This window comes from Pteropus medius, unplaced genomic scaffold, assembly GCF_902729225.1.
Source record: "Pteropus medius unplaced genomic scaffold, Ma_sr-lr_union100, whole genome shotgun sequence".
Lineage (NCBI taxonomy): Eukaryota > Metazoa > Chordata > Mammalia > Chiroptera > Pteropodidae > Pteropus > Pteropus medius.
Window position 1 is genome coordinate 28,258,828 of NW_024354875.1, and position 10,716 is coordinate 28,269,543.

A 10,716-nucleotide genomic window follows, 5' to 3' on the forward strand; every position below is an offset into this window, starting at 1 on the left:
TGGAATGTATATCCCATGAATAGGAGGGGATGACTGTATTGCTTTGTATAATCTGTAATGAATGGGCTTTTCAGATGCTTTTCAGAGCAATGATAGAAAAAGAGGCAAATATAAGGGAAACCAAAGAGTTGGACAACCATTTTGTTGTTGTTGTTGTTCTAGAGCAAATATTTTGCCACCACAGTTAGGTAATATTGTTAGCTAGATCTGATAAATTTTGGCAATTATTGTGCTCTTAATAATGAGTGATTTGCTCAGCTGGGGTTGCAGTAGGAGGGGTGTGGTGTGCAGTTGGAGGGGTTAGTTGCTATTTGTTTTCCATACTTCTGCCTTAAGATCCTTATAATCATATGTTCGATGCTGTGTTTGCTAAGTATACACTCAGAAGATGGAAGCTCTAGACCAACATGTCCTACCTGGTCAAGAGAAACCTACTCTATCACATTACACTTGAATCAGATAGGCCTCTGAGGATTTATTTTCCTTGCAGTCTGCTTAAGTGGGGCTGCTTATTCTAATGCCAAAGATGTCAGTGTCAGGAGTGTGGATGAGCCTGGGGTTTTTATTTTCACTTTGCATCACCATATTCACAGTTGGTAAAACCTTGTGTAAAAAAGATGAGCCAACAATTCTCCCCAAATACCAACAAATCAAAACTCTTACTTTGAAGATATGACCTCTAGCTGTATCATCCTTTTCTTTTTCTAGTACAGCAATCATCTTCTAACTGTATGGACATTCTTATTGTCTTGTTGACAATCTTCCCCTTCATCTGAACTCTTACTATAATTATGAACAAATATCTCATCCATTTGGATGCCAATAACCATTTGGACGAATGGTTATGTTCTATAATTGGCCTTCTACTTAGACCGATGCCCCTCCCATATTGTAGTTGGGATTCTGATTTTCTCCCTAATAGATGATCTTTTCCTCCACTTCATGTTACTTATTCTTATGCTCACACTTTGAATCTTGTCATAGCTAGTGAGTGAGCATGCTAAATATCAGTTTATTATTTGTTTATTTTCTGTCTTGTTCCACTGGAGCATAACAACAGGGATTTGTTTATCCTGTTATAAGGAAGTATTTAGAACAGAGGTTGCAATATAGTTGTTACCCAGTAAATTTGCTAAAAGAATGAACATCAGGCATACTCTCAATTCATTATGTGCTTTCCAGAAGAATGTGCTAATTCACCATAGGAATAGGCCATAGAGCACATATAATAGAAAGAACGCAAGAATTGTTTTTTAATCTGCTTAACCTCTGGTAATTATATACTTTAATGCTTCTGTAATACATAGATGTGAAAATTTCCTCTAGCTGTAGAATCTTTCTTTTTCTTATTCTATTGTACCTTTGTTGCCTGATTTGGAGAACCACTGAGATGGATAAAACTATAGTTGCAGCATCTGGAAACAAGCCTTTTATTCTATAATACAGTGCACACAAATTTTTAGGATGTCATAACTAGTATATTTTAATATTTTTTTATCATGAAAAGTTTTCATTAAGTCTATTGACCTCATGCTAAGAGAGAAATTATCTTCAATAAATATGACTTTATCTACTAGTTGTCAGAGATTCTTGTATTTTACACTAGGGGCCTTTATTTTTCTCAAAATCTGCCAGATACCTGGTACGAAGAAAATTTTTTTTTACTGACAAATGTGTAAGCAAGGCAGGAGTGAGGAAGGGGTACTTTTATTTGTCTACATTTATTATTAGTCTATGTTATTGATGTCTAAGCTATGTTCAGAAAATAGTAAATATGAAACCACTAAATCAACTTTCCAAATCTACTAAATCTGGGTGAATTTGCCTATTTTTTGAACTTTTAGACTTAGGCATAAATAGGTAGTGATAATGGTAGTTAATATGTCCTCCAACTGCCAAAATATTAAATTGCTTTCAGAGGTAACTGTCCTTCAGAGGCAGTCAGAAAAGTCCCTTAAAAGTAAGATGTTATGTAGAATATTTCAGGTGCCTCTGATAAGAGTAGGATATTTGATTTTACGTTGTCTTGGTTGGAGTACCATTTTATATAAGTTTTATATCTTTTTATGATATTCTCTAGTAAAGAGAGGAGGGCCATTATAATTTTCTCTTCTTGTCCCCCAAAACAGAAAATTTAAGGTGATTTCATAGGCAAATAGAAAAATACCTATGGTCAAATCTGGATAGTATTATCATTTTCCAAATAAATATATTTTATTTTTATATTTTCAAGGCGGTGACGGGCCACCTCCTTTTCTTCTGTGTTATATGACAGTTTTACCCATACAATGTATAATTTAAACTGCACGTTTACTTTATATAGGGATTCTAGCATAATGCCATTGTTTCAATATTACAGAGCTTTCTTCATCTCTCTCTCTTTTTTCTCTTCTGCCAATTTCCCTCTTAAAACTCTCTTCTCCACTGTAAAATGCTCTAAACATAAGGAAAAGGAATCTTTGGTAAAGGAAAGAGACAAAAATTTTGAGGAAGAGACAAAAATTGTGCACCGTACAGTCTGGCTATTTCTTTAGCAAATTCTTTTCTTTTTGATCTTGGAAATCCAGTAAGATGGCATATTCTGATTAAGAATACAATTTACACCATACTCTGCCACTCAGTGGGCCCTTATTCTCCGGTTTCCTGGCAGTTAGGTGTGGCTAGTGGCTGGTGAATGTACCTGACAGCTGCCATTCCAGGTGTGGCCTATTCAAACTTCCCATGCCACTTTATTTTACTTTTGTTAAATTGCTGAATAATTAACATGTAACATTATATTAGTTTCAGCTGTACAACATGATAATTCAATATTTGTGTATATTTGAAATGATTACCACAATAAGTCTAGTTAATAACTGTCATCATACATATTGATACAAAGCACATGTCTGCATGAAAACAAATGATCAAAACAAGAAAGACTAATTTTGTCTATGGAGAATGCCAAAGCACTCAGAGAAATAGCGTATTCAGCATCAAAAAGACACTTCTCTCACTCTAATTCTAGAATAATAAGGAGTAGATGCTGGTTTTGGATTATTGTCAAAATCAAGGCCTAGATATTTTTTAGGATAAATATAAATCATATGTTAAAAAACATATCTCTGAATCATCTGAATTTTATGATTCTTAACAATTCATATTTTCTTTTGCAAATGCCAGTTAACTTTCCAAGCAACATGTACAATATCACTGGCAAATACTTATAATTCTTTTTATCTTGGCCAGTTGGGATACTATAACAAAGTAACATAAACCTGGTGGTTTATAAACAACAGAAATTTACTTCTCACAGTTCTGGAGGCTAGAAGTCTGAAATCAGGGGGCCAGCATAGTCAGGTTCTGGTGAGGGCTCTCTTCCAGTTGCAGAATGCTGACTTCTCATTGTATTCTCACACGGTGGAGAGCAGAGAGAAGAAGCGAGCTCTCATGATTCTTATAACTGCATTAATCCCATTCATAAGGGCTTCTACTTTATAACCTCATGTAATCCTAATCACCTCCTAAAGGCTCCTATTTTTTAATACCACCACATTGAAGAATAGGGTTTCAACATATGAATTTTGGGGAGACACAAACATACCATCCATAATATTTTCCTTTTGGTTTCATTCATTCTCACATACCTACATGAAGACAGTACTACAAAGCCAGAATCAGTTACTTATCACTACTTTTATGTGAACAGCATTCTACTTATGATTCTGGCTCTTTATATGTTTGAGTTCCTTAGAGCTGTTTCAAACAAACAAACCTTGCCATAGTCTTCGACTCTGTCCCAAGTTTCAGAACTATAAGAATTTGGATGTGATCAAGGAATAAAACTGTAAAGAGTTGTTTAACAATAGCAGAACAAAGCAAATGACTTGCTTCTTAGGGATTCATAGAAAAGACCATAAATGGTAAAAGCGAATTGGGCTCATCTACAAAAAAGGGAGAGAGAGAGAGAGAGAGAGAGAGAGAGAGAGCGAGCGAGCGAGCGTAAGCCAAACCAGATTGTATCATAATTTCTGACGGCCAAAACCTCACCGTAAAAACTGAGAGTACACTGAAAACGATGCAGTTTTCATATAAGCTGGAAGAGAAGTTTGAAGAAACTACAACTGATGGCAGAAAAACTCAGACTGTCTACAACTTCGTAAATGGTGCATTGATTCAACATCAGGAATGAGACAGGAAGAAGAATATAAAAACCAGAAAATTGGAAGATGGGAAAACGGTGGTGGAATGCATCATGAACGACATCATCTGTACCCAGGTCTATGAAAAAGTAGAGCAAAAATTCCATCATCCTTTGGATAGGAATTAGCTGCAAGGTTAAACCGACTCAGTTCAAAGAGCAGATCTCTCTATGTTTTTTTTTTTTCATTACTGTATTCAGTTAATAAATGTTTTACACGCAACTATTTCCGAGTGTTAGGATCATCCCTTTGGTTAGTAAATAAATGTGTTTATTTACTACACACACATTACACACATTACCTTACATACACATTACCTTAGTTTGACTCATTCCAATTTCTTCCAGAAATAGGCACAGTCATAATGAATATCAGCAAGAAGCCAAATTATATATTAGAGATCAGCAGGTAAAAATATGTCAAACATCACATGTGGAAAACACACTCATATAGTATGAGGTAGACGGTTTTGTTCCTATATTTATTTCATAGTTTGTCTTAGTCTCAAGAATCAGACATCCATAGTTTATCTTCAAAATGTTCCTGAACACAATACATTTCATTTTGCAATTTCATATCCAACAATCGTCTAAGAAGTAAATCCTGGCCAAGCTTAGTAGAAGCCCAGAATATTATCAAGGAAAAAACAAAACAGAAAGCAAAGGCAATTACATAATTATAATATGCTGTCATTTATCTGGAAGTCTCATTATAATTTGTCTGCATATATGTGAAGTAGTGGAATATATGCATGCCGTAAGCAAAAGTCAGATTTAAGTGTTATAACAAAACAAAATAATCGTGACTTAAAAAATAGCAGAAAGTTATTTCTCTCAAACCTAATAATCCAAGTATAGAGCTACCAAATGTCATGGAATCAGGCTCTTTCAATCTTATTGGTTTTCCATATCTCATTTGCATGATTCAGGATGGCTCATCAACAATGCATTCGTATTTCAGGCAGTGGGAAAAGGAAATAGAAGAAATGGAATTCAAGCCATTCCAGTAAATGTTATAATTAAGAAGTTTTATTTTACACATTCTTGAGTTCTTATGTTGACCGGAACTTAAATCCATAGTCACAACTGGTTGCAGGGAAGGCTGGGAAACGTGCTCATTTTTTGAGTCAAAAGTTGAGGTTCCTACTAATGTAACTAGGGAATGACTAGCATTTTCTGCCAATTATACATCTATAATTGGCCATCTACTTAGACCAGATGCCCCTGCCAAACACAAAATGTTGTGACTTCTAAAGATTTAAGAACTTATAAAAACATATCCAAATTTATTAGTAAATAATTCTTCTCACTTAGAAAATTCAGACTGAAGAACAAACAACTGAACAATTACATTAATAAATTCTAGTTTGTTCTCTTAAATACATTGGGTGTCGCAGCTATATTGTTTCATTCATTTCAACCACTTTGTTTTTAATTTGATAATAAGATGCTAACTCAAAAAATTTTCACACCTTTTCTCTCCCAAATTTTTCAAGAAAGTAACACAAAAATCTGAAATTGCTAACTACATTCAGTGAAACTATGAAATATTTGTAACATTAAAACACAACATAGGAGGTGGAATGTAGAAGGAAAAATAATACATGATTTAGTAAAATGAAGCAAAGAAAGTCTAACCTAATTGCCTATAGAGAGTGATGATACTGGTGAAAGTCAATTGATCCTCTCCGCAGACAGCTAGAAAATCTCAGGAATTCACAAGACCTGGTTATCTTGCAAGTGAGCAAGGTTGGGTGCTGAAAACAGAAAGTTGTTTGAAAATCTTTAGCCTGTTAGTAGTCCAGCTCTAGCCCACCCTGACAACTACCCTCTTCTTCACTCTATGTTGGGAAGTATATTCTCTAGGATATTTGGATTATAGAGGCTTGAAATCTTGAATATTAAATATGAAAGAGAATGAAGAGAGGTGCTGAACTGAAAACAGGCATGTTAATAAAAAATCTGCATTCTAAATAATGAGATCCTTCTCCTCACTCTAGGCTCTTTTCCTTAATCAGCACCCAGAATTCTTGTAGTCTCATTTTATATTTCAGAAGGGAGATTCTAGAATCTTTCTATGGAAAACCTGGCCTATCCCACTGTATAGACCCATTGATACTGAGATTTTGATGTCTTCAACCAAAAAAAATTAACTGATTACTGGATCATCCTAGAATCAAGCTTTCTAAGTCCACAAAATTTATTTCCCTAATCATCAAACACATGCATAAAGATATAGAGTATCCAATTGGTGACTTAGTGATCACCAATCAAGAATCACTGGACATATGAAGAATGCCTTCAGCATGGCAAAGAGGAACTGAAACCAATCTATTGAAAAAAATAACTCCATGGAAGTAGAGACAGAGCAAGGCACAGAGGAAAATTCAAAGACAATATAACGTGTGAAACAAAAGTGATATATCCATGGAACAAGGATAGAATGCCCTATTTTAAAGGAACAGTATGTGAAAGGCTTTTGGAATCTTAATCTATGATGATGAAGAAGAAGAAAAAAAAAGAGTTTAGATAGTAAAATTGTGAAAAATCACCAAGAATGTACAAAGAGACAGATAATGGGATCTTAAAGATAACATTAGAGAATAAATTCCAAAGGTTCAAACTTTAGCTGACAGGAATTTCAGAAAGAGAGAACAGAGAACAAAGAGAATATGTCATCAGATGAATAATAGAAGAAAATTTCTCAGAATTGAAGAATACAAATCTCTCAAGTGAATGAGCCAACATAGGGTCAATCAGTTTAAATGAAAATAGCTCCTTGACCAAAGAAAATCATCATGAAATATGATTCTCTGGATAAAGATAAGATTTTAAAGCTCCCAGACAGAAAAAAAAAGTGCGTTAAAAATAAGGGATGGTTTTTAACCAAGAATACTTATTACTCAAATTTTGGGTCTAATATTAAAATCCATTTAATGTTAATTATTTAATATTTAATTTTTGATATTTAATTTGTGTTCAGTTAAAATCAATCAGGACTCCTTTGAAAAATGGCTGACTTTAGGACTGTGTAGGAAACTTACAAGGTGAATCTGGAGCATCTTGTAGTGCCAGAAAGTGAGGAAGTGCTCAAAACCCCTCACATTGATGGAGGTATATTAAAGCAAAGAGACATGGGAGCCAACTAAAAAAGCTACTAATGACCAAAGCTGGAACAACTTAAGCAACAAAATAAATAAAATAGTGTTGGATTATAACCCAAAGTATAAAATATCCATGAGTCCATACTGATATAAATAAATGATTGAATAAATTAATAAATGTGGGAGAAAAGACAAATCGTTCATGCAGAAGAATGCTAAATAATTGATGTAGATACTCCATACTTGAGGGAAAGGAGGATAATTCCTCACTCTTTAAGTGTGGGCTGAGCATAGAGACTTACTTTCAAAGTGTACAGTATAGAAATAGAGAAAAAGAGAAACTTTATGATGTAAAAATCTGACAAACATTACCTCAGTCAGGCAATCAAGGTCAACATCCACAGTCATAAATCATGTTGATAGCATGCACTCTTGATGTGACTTGATGAAAACAGCACTTTACTTTTTTGATTTTCCTCTCATCACCCATATACCCAGAATAAGAGAAAAACATTAGACAAATTCCAATAGACGAACAACCTACAATATACTTGATTAGCACTCCTCAAAACTGCTAAGAACATCAAAAAAAGAAAAGTTTAAAAAACTATCACATCCAAGAGCCTAAGAATACAACAATTAAATGCAAATATGGTAAACTGAATGGGAGACTAGAATAGGAAAAAGGACATTAGATTAAAAATGAAAGAAACCTGAATCAACTATGGACTTTAGTTATAATTATGTATTGATTTTGGTTTGTTAGTTGTAATAAATGCACTATACTAATGTAAGATGATGATAATAGGGGAAACTGTGGAGGGGGTGGGGGAATATGGGAACTCCGTATTATCTACTCTATTATTATTATTATTATTATTATTATTATTTTGTAAATATAGAACTGCTTTAAAAAATAAAGTCTATTATTTGGGATTAAAGTATGAGAGAAACATGATAATCCCATAGTCTCAAAGATTCCAGTCACAAAATATGTAATAATTACAAAGGGGAAAAAGCAATTTTACAGTGGAGTATCCTGGCAGAGATCAACACAATAAAATACTATATTAACATCACCAATAATAAGACATGCAGACATCATGTTCTTTCTTATATAATGCACTGAGAAGGCATCAATGCCACCTGTGGTATTTTGCCAAATACACACTAACTTAACCAAATACACACTAACTTAATTAGAAGAATACATAAGACAAACCCAAACTAAGGGATAGTCTACAAAATAATTGGTCAATACTCTTCAAAGGTGTCAAAGTCATTAAAGGCAAAGCAAGAACAAAGAACTGTATCAATTATAGGAGACTAAGGAGATACAACAAATAGATATAATGTGGAATTCTGTATTAGATCCTGAACCAAAAAAAAAAAAGAATGACATTGGTGGGAATACTCGTGAAATTCTAATAAATTCTGTAGATTAAAAACTACAATGACAAGGAGTTGGGCTATAACGATATAGGGTTTAGCAATTGTATCATTGAGATCCATAAGGCAATGGAGTGGTATGTTCAAATTTCTAGGAGAAAAAAAGATCTCCAATCTAGTATTCTATACACAGCCAATCCATGAGTCAATATAAGAGAATAAGATTCTCAAAAATTTATTTTCCATGTACTTTTTCAACTCCTATCCATTTTTACTTAAGAAGTTATTGGAAAACGTGATCTATCCAAGATGCAAGCAATACAAAAATGTCTCTGGCATCCAATAAACAGGATTTCAACACGTAAAAAATGCAAAGAGGTGTTTCCTAATGATGAGGATGAAAGTGTCAGAATGAGATACACAGCAGGCCCAAAAGAGCACCCTATCTAGACTGGAGGTGAAGGTACACATGGTATTTTACAGAAATTTTGAAGAGTATGAGAATATTTAGCCAACAGTTTAAAAAAACCAAGAAATTTTTAGTTTATCCATGTATTAAGTCCAGCAAAAACAAAAGCACATATATTTCAGGAAATATTATAGTACTCTCTTTGATTTTCCAGAATCATATTATGATAGCAACCAATATGGGTTTAATCAGTGTCATACAACCACATTGGCAGTATGTCTGCAGGGAGAAGAGCTGAAAGGGAAGGAAAATGCTCATTTTTTATAGTAGAAATGTAATATATAATATCTAAAATTGATGAATGAAAAGAGAGCAGTAACTATATAATATTTATAAGTGTGGTAGAAGATTACAGATGAACCAGCTAAAATGATTTAAATGATTGCCTATTGGGAAGAAAAGTCAAGAAGATAAGAGGGTTTTGATATAATCCTTTTAGGACTATTTATCTTTTTAAACAATGTTTACGTTTTACCTTAATAAAACATAAAAATAAATTGAAAATAAAGTTAATACACAACTTCCTAGGAAGTTATTATACCAACATGAAAATATAAATAATGTCCCATCTCTCTCCCTGTTTGTTCTTTATTCCCCTTGAAGAAAAACAGACTTAGAGTGACAGATTTCACAAAACAACCGTTCAAGAGATGATTCTCCAAAAAGATGATATCCCATCTTTTCATCTCGCCAGAAATGAGAGGACTTTCCAGAAAACCACCAAATTTTAAATTGGCTTTTCTCTTATTAAGTGAATATTGCATTTAATGCCTAAGAAATTCACCTCCACATCCTTCCAAACTCCACTCCCACATTGACTGAAGCCTGTCTGCAGATTCCATCTCGTAACCTCCTCTCTGCTGGCAACTCCCTCCCAGAGGTAATTGCATTCCTTGCAGTAGCAGAATGTAATTGTCTTTCAGGTTCACCCCAGTCCCAACTACCCGCAAACATTACAGTGGATGAAGAGAACAAATCTTGAATGAATCAATAGCCAACTTGGAACGAAACACTCCAGAAGGGTTCGTATTGTGCCACGACTGTCTCAGTTTGCACAACAAACATTAGCTAAGGTGAATAGCTACTCATCTAAATCCAGCCTTCTGAAATGTTTATAAATGGTGAAGAAATGAGATTTTTTCCCTTCAGCATGTTATACAAAACAGAAAGAATTAAACTATACTTTCATTGTGAGTCAGCTTCTCAAGCCATTTTACCTCTTGCTTTATTTTCCCTTCAATTATTCATCCTTGATTTTTTAAATCTTTAGGGAATCTTTTGTTTTCTCCAGACAGAGTTTGCTACCCCAGCTATGGGCTTTCATAGTATTATAATTAAGTTATTAATTGTGTCACTATTTGTTTAATTTATATCTTCTTTCCAAAATGTAACATCCAAGGAGTCAGAGAACTTAATGTTCTTACCACTATGTCTCAGTATGAGCTCTGGAGATTTAAGCATTATTGTATATATTATCTGTAAAACAAGATAATAACATACCCATGTCTAAAGTCATTGGAATAATTAAACAATGCCATGAATGTAAGAGTCTTATAGTAGAAATGTAATATAGC